The following is a 22230-nucleotide window of genomic DNA, read 5'->3' as shown; positions in this document are numbered from 1 at the left end:
TGTAAAGAATTGGCCTGCAATGCAGGAGACCTGGGTTCAATCCCTGGGTCAGGAAGATCCCCTGGAGAAAGGAATGGCAACCCACTCCAATATTCTTGCCTGGAGAATCCCATGGACAGAGGAGCCTGGTGGGCTACAGTTCATGGGGTCACAAAGGGCTGGACACGACTGAGCGATTAAGTGTGCCCACAAAGGTGCACGACTCTCTCTGAGCCCACCTGTGTATGTCTATCCACGATATACTTTTTTCCTCCTAAAAAACACTTGTTTTGCTACTTTCAACTCTTTGTTGAAATTCGTTTCTCCAAAGCAGAAGAACCAGGACCTAGCCACTGGCCCTCTTGGTCTCATGACTAAGATTCTGCACTCTCACTGCCTCTACCTGGGATCAATCTCTGGTCAAAGAACTGAGATCCTATTTCAAGCTATCACAAGCCAAGGCCACCCCAGATCAACCTGAACTCTGATTTAATGACAGAACTGTGAATTTATATGGCATCTTTCAGCCTAATAGTTGAGAAAGTATTACTGGAGTCAGGCTTTTGTTCACTCACTACTGCTGCTACTACTGCTGCTAAATCGCATCAGTCATGTCCGAATCTGTGCAACCCCATAAATGGCAGCCCAGCAGGCTCCTCCGTCCCTGGGATTCTCCAGGCAAGAATACTGGAGTAGGTTGCCATTTCCTTCTCCAATGCATGCATGCATGCTAAGCCGCTTCAGTCGTGTCCAACTCTATGCAACCCTATGGACAGCAGCCAACCAGGCTCCTCTGTCCACAGGACTCTCCAGGCAAGAATACTGAAGTGGGTTGCCATTTCCTTCTCCTGTTCACTCACTAAGTCACATTCAACTCTTTGCAAACCCATGGACTGCAGCACACCAGGCTCCTCTGTCCTCCACCATCTCCTAGCATGCTAAGTCGCTTCAGTCGTGTCCGACTCTGTGCAACCCTATAGATAGCAGCCCACCAGGCTCCTCTGTCCACAGGATTCTCTAGGCAAGAATACTGGAGCAGGTTGCCATTTCCTTCTCCACCACTATCTCCTAGAGTTAGCTCAAATTCGTGTTCTAACCATCTCATCCTCTGTCGCCCTCTTCTCCTTTTGCTCCAATACTTTGGCCACCTGATGCCAAGAGCCGACTTATTGGAAAAGACTCTGATGCTGGCAAGGATTGAAGGCAAAAGAAACCAGACTATCTGAGTTAAAATCGTTGCTCTGCCACTTAGTAGCTGTGTGACTTCAGCAAAATTACTTTAACCCACAACTTATCAGTTGTTTTACCAGTAAAACGGCAATAATTATTCAGACACATGCAAAGCACCTAACATAGTACCTGACCCTAAATAAATGACAGCTCTTCTTTTTCTTAAATCTATTATAAGTGAGTGCTAATTCCCTGAAAGTAAGGACTATCTGATTTATCAAAATGTCTTCCTGGCTTACAAGACAGACTCGATAAATGTTGTGTGAGGTGCATTCAAGCCAGGAATTAAATCTCCATTTTAAATCCATTTAATATTTATAGAGAATCTAACCTGTGCCAAGTCCCTTGTTAAAATTAAGGTTCAGGGTTACAAACATATGGGAGAAAGTTTAACCAGGCAGACAGATTATAAGCAACATAATTACAAAATAACAGGGATGCTAACAGAGGAATACAGGAAACCCAGAGGGTGCTGGGATACTGGTAAAAGACCTTCCTAAAAACCATACAGTTGTGTTTTGAGGAAACCTTGAACTAGAACCAAGGCCCTAGTGGATGGTTGTACATGATCTTTGGAACAATAGTGAAGACTGGGTAGTCCTATGATTCAGGTTACAAAAGATACACCATGCCCCCTTTAAAAATTAGGTATACTTGGGCTCATGCTGAGATAATAATAAACTCTTGAGCAAATGGTGCGTTTTTGAGCTGTTTGGCATTTAGAAGTACTGCTTTTCTACCTTGGCCTCCACCATCTTGATTCAGCGGTTACTTCGATACAAATACAGAATTGATGAAGGAGAAAGGTGGGGGATTATCAAACAGCCAAAAGAAACACTCTTACCTATTTCTTCACCATATGACACTGGAGCCCTAGAACACTCATCAGAAAGAGGAAAACAGACCCTGACATCCAGTAAATGATCTGACATTCACAGCTAGGTCTTCACGTTCTCTGTTTAAAGACAGTTGCATAGAAACCAATATCAGTGATGGCTGCTAGTTAACTATGAGGAAGTAAGACCAAAAAGACCACTCAGTAATCTTGTCTAAATATAACAAAAACAAACTCACTGGCAAACCACAAAAACACCACCCAAACCTGACTAATACAAATGACTGTTACTTTTTTTTATTATTATTACCAGTTATAGTTTTAGCACCATCCTAGTCTTCCTGCCTTGTAGGTGACATTCATTAAGAATATCCCATTATAGAATTGTCCATGCTTCCTGACAATATCCAATCCAGGAAAAAAATCCTGCTTTCTTAAACCCCAACCAAAATCACCTAACTTAAACCCAGATCTTTTAAATCTTTTTCTAACACTCTGTTCCCCATGATGTGCATTCTCTGTCACTGTGATGAATGATAAACTCAACTTGTTCAACTACCAGAATGTTCCTAGTGGTCTTTAGCTGGAGGACATTGACCCTTGTTAATCATATGTGCTCTGTCTTATAAGGTTATAGAGTATGCTGTCTATTCTTTCAACAAACACTATTGAGTGTCTCATTAGTGCCAGCCACTCTTCTAAATGCTTGAGATACAGCAGTGAACAAGATATAGAGGGAAAATCTAATTAAACGAGACAGATCAAAATCAAATAAAAAATAATTTCAGATACTCTGAGTGCAATGGGAAAAAATAAAGCAGGAAACTGAAATAGATGCCTGAGGGGGAGGGCTGTGTTAGGTTGGATGATCAAGGAAGGCCCCTCTGTTGTTGTTGTTGTCATTTAGTAGCTCAATCATATCTGACTCTTTTCCAACCCCAGGGACTATAGCCTGCCAGGCTCCTCTGTCAATGATTTCCCAGGCAGGAATACTGGAGCTGGGTTGCCATTTCCTTCTCTAGGGGATCTTACCAACCCAGGGATCGAACCCACATCTTCTGCATTGGCAGGTGAATTCTTTACCACTGAGCTACCAGGGAAGCCCAAAGGCCTCTGAAGAAAGGGTATTTTAGCTGAGGTCTGATTGATGAGAAGAAATCAGATGTGTGAAGATAAAGGAAAGAGCATTCCAGGCAGAGGGAACGGGATGTGCAAGAGTCCTGAGGCAAGAACAAGCTGGTATGCTTCATAAACAACAACAACAAAGGCCAGGACAGCTAAGCTAGAGCTGAGATGGAGATAGTTAGCTGAAGAGGTAGGCCATATCACACTGGGTAGGTGGGCTTAGGAAGAAGTTATGATTTTATTCGAAGGGCAATGGAAAATCATTCGATGATACAATACATGAAAATTTCCTAATAAAATGTCAGGCATACAGTAAGTGCCCCATAAATGTCAGTCCTCTCCCTACCATGAAGTGAAAGAGTAAGTCTAGTGTCTCTTTTATCCTTTTTAGGAATTTATTTTATTTCCTGGACAATGGCTAACCACATTTGGATGTTTTCAAAAAGCAATGAGTCAAAAGAAAATCATTAATGCATGCCTCATTTCCTGACTGGTCAATTTTAGCTTCTTTCTCTGTGCCAGTTTTAAATCACACCATTTAGCTGTTGTTTTCATTCTTTAAACAAGAACTGATGTGGTGAGAAGAGAGAAAAGGTGTGTGACTGAAATGGATCTGACAAGAAAGAGAAAACAAGGAGAACACAGAGCTCAGTCAGTCTCAGTTTTCATGATTTGTCTTCCATAAAGAGTTTGACACCTGAGTTTTCTTTATTTTTGTTTTTTTTCTTTTTCCCTATTGACCAACTGCAAGATGGCTGCCTCAGCTCTGAGTAGCTCAGCCACACACAGAAATACTCAGCCACAAAGAGGGGGCTTTGTCATAATCCCCCCCTCAGCAAAGAGAGCTTTACCCTCTTTGCATCCCTTTTTAAAGCCAGGAGGTATCCAGAGCACTTTCACTCCCATTTCACTGGCCAGGATCAGTCACACGCCCCTTTCCTGATCTAACCCCTAGGAAGATTAATAGGACATTAATCATTGGCTCTGGTAAGTTACAGTTTGCCCCTGAGTTATGACAGAAAGTGCAGGATAGACACCTGAACAAAGTTGGGGCTCTGCTGGCAAAAAAGGGAGGGATAATTAATAGCTGCTTAATTAGTAGTTGTCATAGATGTTACAAATGTGCTACAATATCTAGTTGTCTTCTGGATTAAATGCCCTACACCCTTAAAGATGAAATTAGACATGTGATTAGCTTTGGCCAATGAAATATGGCCAAGTCATACAAAATATGACTTAGAGCTCTATGAATTCTGGTCTCCTGGGAGTTAGGAGTGCAAGAGATTTATTGCAGGAAACACCTGAAAGATACAGGGAAGAAGGATCAGAAGTAGGCAGGGAAAGCCTTTCAGGCTGCATTCTCAGGTCTGTCATCCATGGGGAGAATAAGAAGAGAGGTCTCTAAGGAGGACTGGGCAGAAAGAAGCTCAGACTGGTGCAGCTCTGAGGAAGTCTTAGCCAAGGCAACAGAACTTCAAGTGCAGATTGAACAAACAACTAGAACAGAACTAGAGCAAACAATTTCACAATTTGTATGGAAATATAAAAAACCTCTAATAGCCAAAGCAATCTTGAGAAAGAAGAATGGAACTGGAGGAATCAACCTGCCTGAATTCAGGCTCTACTACAAAGCCACAGTCATCAAGACAGTAAGGTACTGGCACAAAGACAGAAATATAGACAAATGGAACCAAATAGAAAGCCCAGAGATAAATCCACGCACCTATGGACACCTTATCTTCGACAAAGGAGGCAAGAATATACAATGGAGAAAAGACAATCTCTTTAACAAGTGGTGCTGGGAAAACTGGTCAACCACTTGTAAAAGAATGAAACTAGAACACTTTCTAACACCACACACAAAAATAAACTCAAAATGGATTAAAGATCTAAACGTAAGACCAGAAACTATAAAACTCCTAGAGGAAAACATAGGCAAACACTCTCAGACATAAATCACAGCAGGATCCTCTATGACCCACCTTCCAGAATATTGGAAACAAAAGCAAAAATAAACAAATGGGACCTAATTAAAATTAAAAGCTTTTGCACAACAAAGGAAACTGTAAACAAGGTGAAAAGACTGCCTTCGGAATGGGAGAAAATAATAGCAAATGAAGCAACGGATAAAGAATTAATCTCAAAAATATACAAGCAACTCCTGCAGCTCAATTCCAGAAAAATAAATGACCCAATCAAAAAGTGGGCCAAAGAACTAAACAGACATTTCTCCAAAGAATACATACAGATGGCTAACAAGCACTTGAAAAGATGCTCAATATCACTCATTATTGGAGAAATGCAAATCAAAACCACAATGAGGTACCATTTCATGCCAGTCAGAATGGCTGCTATCCAAAAGTCTACAAGCAATAAATGCTGGAGAGGGTGTGGAGAAAAGGGAACCCTCTTACACTGTTGGTGGGAATGCAAACTAGTACAGCCACTATGGAGAACAGTGTGGAGATTCCTTAAAAAACTGGGAATAGAACTGCCATATGACCGAGCAATCCCACTGCTGGGCATACACACTGAGGATACCAGAACTGAAAGAGACACGTGTACCCCAATGTTCATTGCAGCACTGTTTATAATAGTCAGGACATGGAAGCAACCTAGATGTCCATCAGCAGATGAATAGATAAGGAAGCTGTGGTACATATACACAATGGAATATTATTCAGCCATTAAAAAGAATACATTTGAATCAGTTCTAATGAGGTGGATGAAACTGGAGCCCATTATACAGAGGGAAGTAAGCCAGAAAGAAAAACACCAATACAGTATACTAACGCATACATATGGAATTTGAAAGATGTTAACGATAACCCTATATGCGAGACAGAAAAAGAGACACAGATGCATAGAACAGTCTTTTGGACTCTGTGGGAGAAGGTGAGGGTGGGACGATCTGAGAGAATAGCACTGAAACATGTATATTATCATATGTGAAACAGAACGCCATTCCAGGTTTGATGCATGAGACAAGTGCTCAGGGCTGGGGCAATGGGATAACCCAGAGGGATGGGATGGGGAAGGAGATGGGAGGGGGGTTCAGGATGGGGAACACGTGTAAACCCATGGCTGATTCATGTCAATGTATGGCAAAAACCACTACAGTATTGTAAAATAATTAGCCTCCAACTAAAATAAATAAATTAATAAAAAAAAAAAAGAAAGAAAGAATCTGCCTACAATGCAGGCGACTCCAGTTCAGTTCCTGGGTTGAGAAGATCCCCTGGAGAAGGGATAGGCTACCCACTCCAGTATTCTTGGGCTTCCCTTGTGGCTCAGCTGGTTAAGAGTCCATCCACAACCAGGGAAAGGTTGCCCACCCACTCCAGTATTCTGGCCTAGGAAGGAGCGAGGCTTTTAAAGCTTCTTGGCTTTGTGTTTTAATTGGCTATGACCACCTCAGGACTCCAAGACTCCGGACTTAGAATCAAGGAGCAGGTGGGACACCACTAGTGGAGAGAAAAATGTGTTGAGCAAATTTCCTGGGATTTCAGAGTAAGACAGGATCCCAGGAAATATGGTCCAATGTTTTGCCATCAAGTATCTCGGGGGAGGGGTGGTGTCCCCATTTTATAGCTCACACGATGTGTGTGCTTCCTTTTCTCCAGGTTGATGCCTAATTACTTGCCCGTTTTTAAAAGAAGAGGCTGAGGCAGAGGCCAAAAACAGGCATGTGACTTCAATCTCCTTGTAAAGTACCCCTTTCCCTCACCAAGTATCACTGTCAGTCCTCCCAATTTGATGTTACTACATTTTTTAAATGGACATACAATTCACATAACATAAATAAAGCATTTTAAACTATACAGTTTAGTGGCATTTAATCTTCACAGTGCTATGCAGCCATCGCCACTATCTAGTCCAAACAATTTTCATCATCTCAGAAGGAAATCTTGCACCCATTAAGCGGTTACTCCCCATCCCCCACCTTTATTCCCAGCCCCTGGCAACCACTCCTCTACTTTCCATCTCTGTGGATTTGCCTATTCCGAGCGCTTCATATAAATGGAGATGTTATTACAGTTTACATTTAGGGTTATTCTATAGCATTTTTACATTATTAAAGCTTGTATATTTTTTGGTGTGCCCAACAGACTAAATGAATTTACAGACTAAATAGGTCCAAGTGAGATCTAGAATAAAATGTTCTATATAGAGTCAATAGTTTTTTATAACAATCAGAAGATACTGGGGAAAATTTGCAGGAGCTAAGTGGCAATCCTACTTCTTGAGGCCTGATTGGCAGCATGATGAAAATTTAATGCACATGTAAAATAAAAAATGTCATGTCCTTTTCTCTGAAGCATTTTCTCATTTCCTACAGGGAACTGTGAGCATTTTCCTTGGGCAGCTAAACATTCAGGATGTAAAAGCAGCTATTAACCCGTAGAGAGTGGAGGAGCTTGCCCTGATGAACTGATGAGACATCAAGCTAGAATTCAAGAGCAGGAAGTAATTTGTCTGAATTTTTCTAATGAATTTTTTTACATACCATTTTTGAAGATTTGAAACATGGTTGAATAATCTCTGATGGCTTAAAAACCATGCAGTAAGACTCTTCCAATGTTATATATTCATTGACAATGTTAAACTTGTAAATATCCTTTCACTTGAATTACAGTTAAGATCATATATTTTAAATTATACAACACCATCAAACCTTAGAGAAAACTGAGAGTGACAGTTTAGATGCACGTATATGAAGTTTTCATTACCATGGACTGTCATTTATAAGTTTGATATTTGAAAATGCGATTTTAACAGTTACGTACTTGTTTCTCTGCACAGGAAAATAAAAGGAGGCTTAATACTGAAATCCTCACATCCACATTTCTCCTGAAAAGTCTTTTTCTTCCATAGGAATGTCCTCCCCTCTGTATTATCTTTTCACTGACTACCTTAAATGAAACCAAATGAGCTTCATTGTCACCTCTTATGTTTTCCTTACAAATGTATTTGAAAGCCAAAGCAATACCAATCTAGCCTGCTAAAGAAACTTTTCCATTTGGTTTTAGCATCATCATTTCCAAGGGTATTGGCTATCCATGTAGATCAGTCAAAACTTGTCTTGCAAATTTTGGCTAATACAGCCAGACTGTCAATATTGTGTCTAAATTTAGTTGCTAACTGGCCTATCAAAGGACCTGGTTGCCATGACTAACTAAACAATATATATGAATGGCTAAGATTAAATTGCTTGGAAAAGGGGGAAGGAACTGAACGGTGAAGGGGAGATATTTAATCATTAGCTAAAGCACATGAAAACTGAACTCCTGTGTTTGGACACAAAGGGATTTCTAAAGAAAATGATTTCCAATTTCAGGCTTCTTTAGTTAAGAAAATCTTTCAGGATTCAGAGAGATTATGAGTACATCATTTTCTGATTTTAAGTGCATCAACAAATGACCGTCCCCCCCTCCTGCCCACACACACACAAAAGGTCTATTAAGCTACTAGATGTTTCCTAGCTTGAAGGTCTTAAAATCTGATTTCAGATATAGTGTCTCAGTCTAGAAACTTCCTAGACGGAAGCAATTCTGACTTCCAGTTTCTTATAGACATTCAATCCACCCACCCTGAGTTCCTCTAGCCTCCCCCATTTCTAAACGCTCTAGGAATCAGACTTCTCCCTATCATGCTTTGTTTAACTCTGCAGAAATTCAGTTTTCTGAATGTCCTAGTGATAACCCTGGTGAACACTCATATTATGTTTAATATAAAACAGAGCAGGAATCTGAGGTCTTAGGACTTTGGAGCCAGATAGACACGGAGTTAGTTCTTTGTCCTGACATTTATAACTGAATAATCTAAACCCTCCTAACTGCTTTAGACCTACCATATGGACGTGACACATGGGATCTTAGTTCCCCAACCAGGGATAGAACCCACGCCCCCTGCAGTGTAAGTGTGGAGTCTTAACCACTGGACTGCCAGGGAAGTCCGGACATAATCTAAACAAAGGAAAGCACACAGATTCTTAGAGCCAGACTGCTTGGGCCCAAATCCTAATTCACCACTGACTAGCAAGTTACCTCATCACACTCTGTCTCAGCTTCCTTATTTGTTAAAAAAAAAAAAAAAAAAGGATGGGGGGGTCGGGTGGGGAATAGCACCTACACCAGCAGGTTGCCATGAGAATCACTTCAGTGTCTGGCACACATTAAGAGTCATGTAAGAAATTTCAGTAGTAGTAGTAGTAATAATAGTAGTAGTAGTAGTAGAAGAAAAAGAAACATTATTCTCACTATTGCAAATAGTTTTGTGTGAGAATTAAGTGAGGTCACAATTATCTCACAAAGGGTAAACATTCAGTCGATAGTACTTTTTATGTATATCCAGCTTCAGCAAATATAAAGACAGTGGATGCTTATGCTCATTCATTCAACAATAAACTTTTTAGTGAACAATTAGCAAATCCTGCAGACTGTGCCAGGTGCTGACCACACAGAGATGCAAGGATAGGAGGCCAATCCTCACAACCCTGGGGTTAACCAGGAAAGAAATGTGCCACTGGATGTTTGGGGTGCTATGAAACACATTTTAAAGGATTCCATGGTGTCCCAGATGGAGGAGATCAGAGAAGGCTCTGAAGGAGGTGACACTTGAGCTGAACCTTTAAATATGAAAGGTCCAGCCAGATGAAGAAGACAAGGGGTCATTCCAGGAGAGAAAGCAGCCACCCTCGATACTGCTGCCAAGGCTTCCTTCTGTCCAAACACACTTGATCATATCATTCCCCTCCTTTACATCCCATGTTGGCTCCTCACTGTCAATAAGATAAAGGCCAAGCTCTCTAGGTGACAATTAGAGCCTTTGTATCATCTGATTCTTCCACTTTTGTAGCTCCATCTCCTTTTCTTGAGCACTGTATTCTGAGCACTCCAAACAGGCTGTCACCACCACACCTTTGCTCACACAGGTGCCCTGGCCCAGCAAACCTTCCTCCCTCTCCTCCATTCTCTGACATCTTCATATTCAATCCTCAAGGCCCATCAAATGTTATCTTCCCAGCAAGTCTTCTCCTATTTTCCAAGGAGGAAATAATTCCTCCTCCCTCTATACCATGGGGTTCCCTGGTGGCTCAGAGGGTAAAGAATCCGCCTGCAATGCAGGAGACCTGGGTTCGATCCCTGGGTTGGGAAGATCCTCTGGAGAATGGAATGGCTACCCACTTCAGTGTTCTTGTCTGGATAATTCCATGGACAGAGGAGTCTGGCAGGTTACAGTCCATGGGGTCACAAAGAGTCAGACATGACTGAACGACTTTCACTTTCACTATACCACAGGCACATTCCTTACCACACTATATCATTAGGTCTTGATTACCCCCCCCAACCAACACTAAAATACAGATTCCACAAGGTCAAGATTCTATTCAACTTTCCATTTTCAGAGTGTAGCTAAACACATGGCAAACTCTCAGTAACCTTAAGCTATTATTTCTCTGATGGATACTAGACAAATATTCACTAAGTCATGGAGTCAGTCAAGGAGAACTTGTTAAAGAAGGAGCCACTCAACCCGATCAGGGATTGTCCACAGCAATTTCATGCAAAAAAATCAAGCTGCTTTTCCTTACTTTCTCACTCCTTAGTCTCTGGAGCACTTGCTTTTGAAATGTACATCGAGTAAGAGAAAAGTCACTGGAAGAAACTATCCTTCAGAGTCCCAAATCCTATCAAATCCAGTCCTGGAATTTGAGTTCCTTGTGTTATCGGTGAGTTCTTATCAACCATTACAGACCATGACCTAAATTCCCCTGAGCAATAAATTGGAAATAATTCCCACCTATTGGCACAGAATGAAATTCTTATCCTCCATAGCTGGCCAAGGACATATATGAGACCGATTCAGGCTCTGCCAATAGAAATGGGGACTTGACCCTCAGGTCCCCTAAGTGAAGGGTGCTGAAAAGTGCTTCACCAACATCACTGAGAATGAACTATATCTAATAAGAGAAAGCCTATGGCAGCAAAAGCAGGATAAGGGCATTTAAAATCAGCGACTTTTTTCTCTTTCATTTGCCTTGTTATCAGAGTTGGGCTGCTAGAGTAGTCGTAGTATGTGGTCACACACATCAGAAATTAAGATGGGCATTATCCATCCCTTACCACACTTGAAGGAAGCTCCCTTATGTACTTTTTCTGCAAGTAGGTCACCTTCCACCTGTGCTTTGCACTCCACCCCCATTATATCAAAAAAGGCATCTCACACTTACCACGTTCCTCTTTTACACAGAGAGCATCAGTTTTTACCTGTTCTCTGACTTTCAGAGTGAAAATATCTCCCTCCGTTGTAGAAATAAATTCTGCTGTTTGATTCAATCCCCCTACTACCCTTTCTAACTTCCCTCACTTATGGCACACCTCCTGTCTTTCTAGAACTCCCTTGTCTACTCATCATGAGTATTTGTCAAGTATCTTCTGGGACCTCTGGACTTCTTCCAAAGTGGTGAGACCATAAAACTTGTACTTTTCACAATACTGTTAGATATTCCTTCTTGCCACTGAAATCATCTTAATTAATATACTTGGTGACAGCAGTGGCTGCTCTAGTTTTTTTGGGGGGGGGGAGTATAGTTGATTTACAGTGTTGTGTTTGTTTTACTGTACAGCAAAGTGAATCAGTTATACATACAAAAGTATCCATTCTTTTTTAGATTCTTTCCCATATAGTTTATTACAGAGTATTGAGAAGAATTCCCTTTGCTATACAGTAGGTCCTTATTAGTTATCTAGTCTGTACGCTGCTGCTGCTGCTAAGTCGCGTCAGTCGTGTCCGACTCTGTGCGAACCCATAGACGGCAGCCCACCAGGCTCCTCCGTCCCTGGGATTCTCCAGGCAAGAATACTGGAGTGGGTTGCCATTTCCTCCTCCAGTGCATAAAAGTGAAAAGTGAAAGTGAATTCTCTCAGTCGTCTCAGACTCTTCGCGACCCCATGGGCTGCAGCCTACCAGGCTCCTCCGTCCATGGGGTTTCCCAGGCAAGAGTACTGGAGTGGAGTGCCATTGCCTTCTCCGAGTCTATGTATAGTAGAGTATATATGTCAATCCCGAGCTTCCCTGGTGGCTCAGACAGGAAAGAATCTGCCTTCAGTGCGGAAGGCCTGGGTTCCATCCCTAGGATGGGAAGATCCCCCCGGAGGAGGGTATGACAACCCACTCAGTATTCTTGCCTGGAGAATCCCACGGATAGAGGAGCCTGGAAGGCTACAGTCCATGGGATCACACAGAGTCAGACATGACTGAGCAACTAAGCACACAGCACATATGTCAATCCCAATCTCCCAATTTATCCCTCTGGGTTGTTCTAGTTTTGACCTACCAAGTATGTCTTTTCCCTTCTTACCACAAGAAACCATTGGGTAACTCTTCATCTCCCATTCAACATGGTTCTGATGGGACTGTAGGCCACAACATCTCATGAAGGAGAAGACTTGGTTAAGAAATGGGCTGTGATCCAACCTAGGCCAATCCAATCCTTCCACCAGAATCTGAATCTTGAGCAGTGACACCAGCATGGAAAGCAGTTGGGGCTGAGTCATCCTGAGGGCAATGCCCTCAAAGAGCCTGTTTGTGGAATCTCCATCTCTTCCCTGGATCCCTTTTCCCGAGGCCTGCTGTTAACTAAAATAGCTAAGGCAATTTGCCAGAACCCAAATTCAAGGTAACTATGATGTTGATAGAAGGAAATACTCTTGGCTTTAAAAACATTTACTTAATTTAACTACTTTGCCATTATTTATCTATGACAAATTCCTCCTTTGATTCTCTAAAGCAGTGTGATTTCCTTCTAATATATTCTATTTTTTTAAGTTAACCTAACTTGGCTTCCCAGGTAGCGCTAGTGGTAAAGAACCTGCCTGCCAGTTAAGGAGACATAAGAGACATGTGTTCGATCCTTGGGCTGAGAAGATCCTCTGGAGGAGAACATGGCAACCCACTCCAGTATTCTTGCCTGGAGAATCCCCATGGACAGAAGAGCCTGGCAGGTTACAGTCCATAGGGTTGCAAAGAGTCAGACACGACTGAAGTGACTTAGCAACCAAACTTGGTTTCTGACTATAACCAAAGCAATGTAGAGTTACTAATAAATACCTAAATCAATGAGTACTTCTTCAGAAACCAACCTAGAAATACAAATATGCAACTTTCCATAGTTATCATAGTTATTATATGCAGTCTCATGCAGTTTGAATTCTTAAAGTGGTAATTTCCAAAATGGGAGAGTCCCATGGGTGATTAAAACCAAACTGAAATCTCTAAGTGGAGAAGGCAATGGCAACCCACTCCAGTACTCTTGCCTGGAAAATCCCATGGATAGAGGAGACTGGTGGGCTGCAGTCCACGGGGTCGTGAAGAGTCGGACACGACTAAGCGACTCCACTTTCACTTTTCCCTTTCATGCACTGGAGAAGGCAATGGCAACCCACTCCAGTGTTCTTGCCTGGAGAACCCCAGGGATGGAGGAGCCTGGTGGGCTGCCGTCTATGGGGTCGCACAGAGTCGGACACGACTGAAGCGACTTAGCAGCAGCAGCAGCAGCAGAAATCTCTAAGAATGTGTTTTGAAAGTGCTCAGCTTCTATTCCAATTGTCTCTATAGATGTTTGGGGGGAAAAAATTGAGCTTAAAAGATCTTTTGAGTTCTGTTTAAAATATTTTTTCATTTTGGAAACTGTGATGTGGTTAAAATAAACCTTGATCTTCAGGCCTTGGGAACTCATCGCATCTAGCACTTGTCACAAGCTGGGAGATGTTCTGCTTGGAGGCGCAGGTCCTTTCTTCTAAACTAAGGAACTTAATGGACACTATATTCTCAAGTCCCCACCCCTACACCATTCGTAATCTTTCCTAAGGGATAAATGAACTCTAACTTCCATTACTCTAATTAGTGTTCTTATCAAGTCTGAATCTGACCCGCCAAGATTCACCCTGCAGAACGGCACATTTCCCTGCTGCTCGATGACAAGCCACTCAGGCAGGGAGCCCCAGAGAAGTTCCTTGGCAGGCCTTTTGACTTCTAGTTGTTTCCTAGAAGACAATTCAAAACCTCCACCCACAGCTTTGGATAGCATTTTTCAAAAATGAAGTCTTTATCCCTCGGCAGGAAACATTAGTCAAGGCAACTCACCAGGACCCAAGTTCAAGGCACAGGTGATTTTGATAGAAGGAAAATACTTTTAGCTTTAAAAGGCGAGGGGCAGTGTTTAATTTTAGCTTCTTGGCCACTCCATCCATTTATGTATAACTCTCAGTTGTTTCGGAGAAGGCAATGGCACCCCACTCCAGTACTCTTGCCTGGAAAATCCCATGGATGGAGGAGCCTGGTAGGCTGCAGTCTATGGGGTCGCTGAGAGTCAGACATGACTGAGCAACTTCCCTTTCACTTTTCACTTTCATGCACTGGAGAAGGAAATGGCAACCCACTCCAGCGTTCTTGCCTGGAGAATCCCAGGGACAGGGGAGCCTAGTGGGCTTCCATCTATGGGGTCGCACAGAATCGGCCACGACTGAAGTGACTTAGCAGCAGCAGCAGCAGCTCAGTTGTTTATTCCTGGCTCTGCATGCAGACCTGTAAGTACCTTGTTTAGACTACTTTAGTCTGACATTCTCTCTGTAGAAATGTTGCCTTGTTCTTACAATAAATTCCACACATTATCTTCCATACTTGCCATCAGCTGCCAAGGAAACTTTTCTTCCTTGTATATATAGGAGAATTTTTTGTCTTTAAAAAAAATCTCTTAGGGGGCAGTTGTATATTGCATTTCTCGTCCTTATCAGGAAGTGGAAAGGAAAACATCATTTCTAATCTTGATGTAAAGAAGTTTCAGCCAAAGGTAGAGATGACATATCTTAAAACATGTTTTGCCACATGAGCTAAGACAGTGGTTTCTAAATGCTAGTTCATGGATTAGTTTGTATCAGAAATAACACAGCAGCTTCTCAGAGAAGCACAAATCCTTCCCCTGATTGAATGAATCAGAATCATTTTAATGAAAAACATATCCATTTAAGAGACTGAAGTGGAACTACACATGTTACATAAAAAAGGTGTCCAGGAAACAGTGGACGGGAAAAGCAAATTACAGAACGGTAGATATAGAATGGCCACATTTGTGGGGGGAAAAAAGATATAAATATGCATATGATTGTATTGGAGAAGGAAATGACAACCCACTCCAGTATTCTTGCCTAGAGAATCTCATGATAGAGGAGCCTGGCAGGCTACAGTCCATGGGGTCGCAAGAGTCAGACATGACTTAGCGACTAACCCACCACCACCACCATGGTTGTTTTAGGGCTTCCCTGGTGTCTCAGACAGTAAAGAATCTGCCTGCAATGCAGGAGACTGGGGCTCGATCCCTGGGTTGGGAAGAGACCCTGGAGAAGGGAATGGCTACCCACTCCAGTATTCTTGCCTAGAGAATTTCATCAATGAAGGAGCCTGGAAGCTACAGACCATGGGGTCACAAAGAGTCGTACCCGACTGAGTGACTAACACTTTCACTTTTTTTTCACTCTTCATGGTTGCATTAAGTACCAAAGTTTTTGAAAGGCAATACACAATAATATATTACCAATAGGAGTATTCTAAAAAGTTCAAAGTGGAGAAGAGGGGATTTACTTTTCACTTTTTACCCTTCTGCACTTTTTGAAATGTTTTTTAAAAAGTATATGCTACATTTGTACTTGAAATTAATTAATTAGCAGTGAAAAATATGCTAAAAGTTTCCCAGGGCTTTCTAATCATCAACCATTTTTAGGGACCATTGCACCAGGAAAATGAGATAAAAGTCCATTAGTATAATTTCTCAATTAAAGGAATTGTACTTTCTCTCAAGATGCAAGTTCTCCTAATTATGCCACAAGTACAAGGACTCAAAGCAATGTTGACACTTTCTAGCACTGGGTGCACAGAAAATAATAAAAGAAGATACATAATGAGGGAATAAACAAACAACTTACATTGAAATTTGGAAGTGGAAACATTATAGCCCAAGGAGAAAAAAAAAGTCTTGAAACTGCTACAGGGATGGAGAATGGGAAAGTAAATTCCCATCCACCATCTTATATGCCACATACATAAAACTGCTTTGTCTCTCTTCCTTGAATGAAAAGATCCATAAATCAAGCTAAAATTTTTACTATTTTAGTTCCCTACTGAAAAGTCTGATTTTCAACAGCCAAAATGTGCTATACTTAGTTGCTCAGTCATGTCCAACTCTTTGTGACCCCATGGACTGTAGCACACCAGGCTCCTCTGTCCATGGGGATTCACCAGGCAAGAATACTGGACTGGGTTGCCATGCCCTCCTCCAGGGGATTTTCCCAAGCCAGGATCAAAGCCAGGTCTCCCTCATTGCAGGAGGATTCTTTACCATCTGAGCCACCAGGGAAATAGCCAACATATCGAGTGTTATTATTAAGAAGTATAATCGTTTATCATTTTGATAGGTCCTAATAAACAGGTTGAGACAACCCCAAATGGAATATTTTTTAGTATACCTCAATGGTAAAATTCCACTGCTGTTAACCAAAGAACAAGAATCTTCTCCTCTTTAGCTTACAGATTTGAGACACTAGCTTTAACGTGCTTTTGGTTTCCTTTTCCCTCTTCCATGCTGGACTTTTGGCTTAACACTCTGCCACAGCCATTTAGAGATCAAAGCCATTTTACCAGCTTGCAGCAGAAACCTCAGGACAGAAATTCCTTCAGGTAGGAATTTAGAAAAATACAAGTGATTGTCAATTCAGGCCCTTGTAAAACTTTGAGAAACCTCAATTAAAATAGAGTTGGGAGGCCAGAAGGGGGAGCTCTTATGCCCCACCAGGTAGTAGAGCCCAACAGGAAGTAGAAAGACTCTTCTTTCTTGGAAATAGCTCAGCCACTGAGAGAATGTCATAACTCAGCCAATGAAAAGCACTATACGTCAAACTATCAGTTCCTCCAATCAATTCTTTGTTTACTCTAGCCCTCCCAACTTCCTTTTCCCCTCTTTAAAAGAGTTCTTCTCTTCTTGTTATGTGAGGACTTGCATATGGTTCACCATGGATGCAGATCTGTATTGCAATTCTTTGGTGATGCCCAACCCCATCCCACCCCCAAAATTTCTGCCGGAAAAATAATTGGCACACTGTTTTAGGTCAGTACCCTCCATTATAAAAATAGGTGGTACCAGTTCAAAATTCAGATTCCCAGTGGCCATACCTAGAATTTTGATTCAGTAAATTGGGTACTGGGTCCAGAAACCTGACTTTTAGCTAGTAAACAAGCAATTTTTATGCTCCTCATATGGGAACAATTTGGAGCCATCATACCATCTTTGCATGGCTTTCCCCTAGACTTGAGATAAATAAACTGATGTGCTTAAGCTACCAAATAGAGGTTTCTGTTATTTGTGGAAATCAATAGAATGTATTTCTTAGTAAGCCAATGTGGTACCCTGTGATATAATGATTTATAAGAAAAATGTGTATATACATATGGTCATTCAGGTGACAGATACAATTCTCACGAGTATTTGGTCTCCCTCCACGGTTTCCAAAACTTGGACCTTCCTGAGAATTGGAAGTGATAAGGACATCTTTTGCTACGTGAAAGAGGTGACTTTTGGAAAGCACCCAAAAATGGGGTTGGTTGGCATTGGAGCCAACTGTGTGATTAGAGTGTTGGGATTTTCAATCCTACCCTCCAACCTCCAGGGAGGGGAGAGTAGCTCAAGGTTGAATCAATGACCAACGAACAATGATTTAATCAACCATGCACAGGTAATGAAACTGCATAAAAATTCTTTGGAGAACTACCAAGTTGGAAGGGCTGAGAGAGGGACATGCCTGGAGAGGGCATGGAAACTGGATGCACACCTTGCTCTATACATGTCTTCATCTGGCTGTTCCTGAACTATATCCTTTTACCATAAACCAGTGATTTAGTGATTAACATGTTTTTCTAAGTGCTCTGAGCCACTCTAGCAAGTTAACCAAACCGGAGATAGGAGTCATGAGAATTTCTGATTTATAGCCAATTGGTCAGAAGTCAAGGTAACAACCCTGAAGATGGAGGGGATATGGACAGTCTTGTTGGACTGAATCTTTACTTCATCTGATGCTTTCTCTGGGTGGATAGTGCCAGAATTGAATTGTACTGTAGGACACCAGCTGGTTTCTGAAGAATTCCTTGGTGCCATGAGGGAAAGCCCCACCCATACACTGGAAATTGAGTCTCAGAACCCAGTTTGATCCCTCACCCTCATTTAAGTCTCATGCCTGCTGATCATCAGTTTCTCTAAAAACCTTCCTTTTCTCTTTTCCCAACCTTGTTTCCAAAGACTCTTCATGTTTCACACCGTGTTTTTTGGCCACACCATGTGACTATGGGATCCTAGTTCCCCAACCAGGAATCAAGCCCATACCGCCTGCATTTGAAGTGCAGAGACCCAACAATGGGACCTCCAAGGAAGACCCACACTTTCACATTCTTAACTTTGGAAAGCTTCTCTCTCTAGTCCAAGAAGTTTGTCCTGTCTTTTAGTCACTAGTATCTTTAAAATGTGAATATGAGATGCCTACTTACAGGTTGCTTTACTATAAAACAAATACAGTGAAAGACAGGGAAGCCTGGTGTGCTGCAGTCCATGGGGCTGCAAAGAGTTGGAGATGACTGAGTGACTGAACAACAGCAATAACATAATTCACCATAAATTGAAAAGAGATGTTTACAGACAGCTTCTAAATTGTTAAGCTTTTAGCAGTCATCAGTTTATTCACTCATTAAGCAAATGCTGGTTGCATATGTATTATATGCCAGAATGATATGCAAAGCACTGAAGGATATTCAAAGAAAATAAAATCCACCTTCTTCCCTGGAGTTAGAGGCTAAAAGATATACAAACCTGAAACAGCTATGAGAAGATAGCAGGTGATCAAGTGGCATAAAAAAAGAGAGAGATTTTACTAAAAATGTATTATCATTTAGAGAGAATGGACTAAAGGCCTAAATGTAAGATCATATACTATAAGACTCCTAGAGGAAAACAGGCAGAACACTCTTTGACATAAATTGCAGCAATACTTTTGGGAATCCAACTCCTAGAGTAATGGAAATAAAAACAAAAATAAACAAATGGGACCTAATTAAACTTAAAAGCATTTGCACAGCAAAGGAAGCCATAAACAAAACAAAAAGACAACCTACGGACTAGGAGAAAATATTTGCAAGTGATGCAACCGACAAGGGATTAATTTCCAAAATACACAAATGGTTCAAACAGCTTAGTACCAAAAAAGCAAACAACCCAATCAAAAACTGGGCAAAAGGCCTAATTTGACATTTCTCCTAAGAAGATATACAGATGGCCAACAGTCACATGAAAAGATGCTCAATGGTGCTAATTATTAGAGAAATGCAAATCAGCACAACAAGGAGGTATGACATCACACCAGTCAGAATGGCCATCATTTAGAGGTCTACATGTAATGAATGTTGGAGAGGGTGTGGAGAAGAGAGAACCCTCCTACCCTGTTGGTGCGAATACAAACTGGTACAACCACTAGGGAGAATAGTATGAAGGTTCCTTAAAAATCAATGGAACTAACATATGATCCTGTAATCCCACTCCTAGGCATGTATCTGGAGAAAACTTTAATTTGAAAAAATACAAGCACCCCTATGTTCATTGCAGCACTATTTACAGTAGCCAATACTTGGCAGCAATCTAATGGTCCTTTGACAGAGAAAAGGATAAAGAGGATGTAGTACATATACATAATGGAATATTACTCAGCCATAAAAAAGAATGAAATAATGCCATTGCAGCAACATAAATCGACCTGGAAATCATCACATTAAATGAAGTCAGACAAAGAAAGACAAATAGTATATAATATCACTTATACGTGGAATCTAAAGAAAGATACACATGAACTTGTTCACAAAACAGAAACAGACTCACACAGAAAACAAACTTATGGTTACCAAAGGGAATATGAAGGCTGGTGGGGAGAGATAAATTAGGAGTTTTGGATTAACATATACACACTACCATATATAATGTAGAGGACTTCCCAGGTGGTGTAGTGGTAAAGAATTCACCAGTGCAGGAAAAGTGACAGGCTTGGGTTTGATCCTTAGGTCAGAAGATCCCCTGGAGTAGGAAATGGCAACCCACTCCAGTAATTTTGCTTGGGAAATTCCATGGACAGAGGAGCCTGGTGGCTGGTCCATGGGGTCACAAAGAGTTGGACACAAGTAAGCACACACATATATAAAATAGGCAAACAAGAGGGATCCACTGTATACCACAGAGAACTATACTCAATAGCTTGTAATAACCTATAATGGAAAAGACTCAGACAGAGAATACATATATGTATATATAAACATATACATATATCCAAATAACTTTTTGTACACCTGTACACAACATTCGAAATTAACTATACTTTGGTTTTTAAAAATCATTTTAAAAAGAAAAGAAAAAATTAAAATATAGGATGGAAATTGCACTGGCAGGAACAATTTTCTAGACAAATTTTTTAAATAAAATGTTTGCTTTAGCAAATCAAGTTTTGCAGACAAATTTTTTTCAAGGGCAAGTAATCTGTTTCGGAACAAGGAGGGTTATTTATAAAAAAGAGAAAGAATCAGAAGGTATTTGCAGAAGAAAGTAAGTATTTCCATGTCCATCCATCAGTTCCTAATGTCTCTTTATTGGTTTTCTCAGGCACCCATTAAGTCCTCAAGTAAATAGGAAGCTCAATTTTAAATCATTCCTATAAGCTAGAATTCCAAAATGGTGATGAGAATGCCTGCCTTATTATACCTCGTTCGTGTGTTGACTATGTACCCTCATCAATGAGAATGTGGTTGCATTGGAATGCAAAGATGGGTGCTTCCTCCACCGAGTCCCCACCATGTAAATTCGGTGCCTCCTTCAATCTGGACCAAGAGAAACCCTTTTGAATTAAATTACCAAGAAACAAAGTATTTGAAAGCAAATAAAAGGCAGAGAAATTAATATAGAAATAAAGCTGTGCAATTACTATCAGATAAAAATGGAAAAAGAATCCAAGAAAAATTTTTCACGCTCTGTTTCACTATACATTCATGTATTCCCTTTATCATGTCAGGCAACCACATCTAGAAGCTATAGGTTTAGAGTAACAGAAATGTGAGATAATCAAGGATCCAAGAACTTTACTTTGCAAAAGGTCACTTTCCTGAAGCAGTAGAAAGCATATGGTCTTTTGTTAAATAAATATTTTTTAAATGGCTGTATCAAATGCACTGCATCACTTATCAGCCATACCTCTCCCATTGTAAAATAATTTCATTTGTCCTTGAAAAAATTAAAATATCAAATTTAGAGTTGAAATTGACAGCTTCACAAATGTCTTCATTTATTCCACAAATACCAATAATAAATACCCTTGAGTACAAGAAGGAAATGGTGCTGTATAGATTTCTTGACAACGTCTCCTGGACTTCTCAGAACATTCTAATGTCAAGTATTTTGTACCACACCTCATCCATATTCCTGGACTAGTCTAACCAAGCATCTTTGTAATGGGCATCCATTGTGTTTTTCTACTTAGGTCTCCTGCTTTGCAAGAACTTCTACCCTCTTTCCAACCAGGTATCTTTGTTAGTGGTTTCCAACTAGAATAACAGGTATATAGGCACATGACCCTTAAAAACATCAAAGATCATTATGTCCTCTTGATTTATTCACCTCTATAGTATTACAAAATTAACTTAATCTATCCTGGTAATACAATCTTTGCTCAGAAATCTAATTGGTAGCGAATCCTTAACAATAAACTGATACAAAGTTTCGCACATCAGAGTTTTTTTGACTTAAGGATTTTAGGATTTTGAGGGAGAATAATGTTCAAAACAAATATTAGATCTTTTCCTTCCCTCTCCTAAAGTTGTGGTCAGTATCAAAAGGCATTTTCATGAAAAATGGCCATGGGTATTTTCACTGGCTGTCATTTTCCCTCACTGAGGGGTGTAAGGCTTAAATCTTTCGGATGATCATAATT

Source organism: Giraffa tippelskirchi, chromosome 4 (assembly GCF_054371585.1).
Source record: "Giraffa tippelskirchi isolate mGirTip1 chromosome 4, T2T-mGirTip1v1.2.pri, whole genome shotgun sequence".
Lineage (NCBI taxonomy): Eukaryota > Metazoa > Chordata > Mammalia > Artiodactyla > Giraffidae > Giraffa > Giraffa tippelskirchi.
This window is presented reverse-complemented; position numbering follows the sequence as displayed.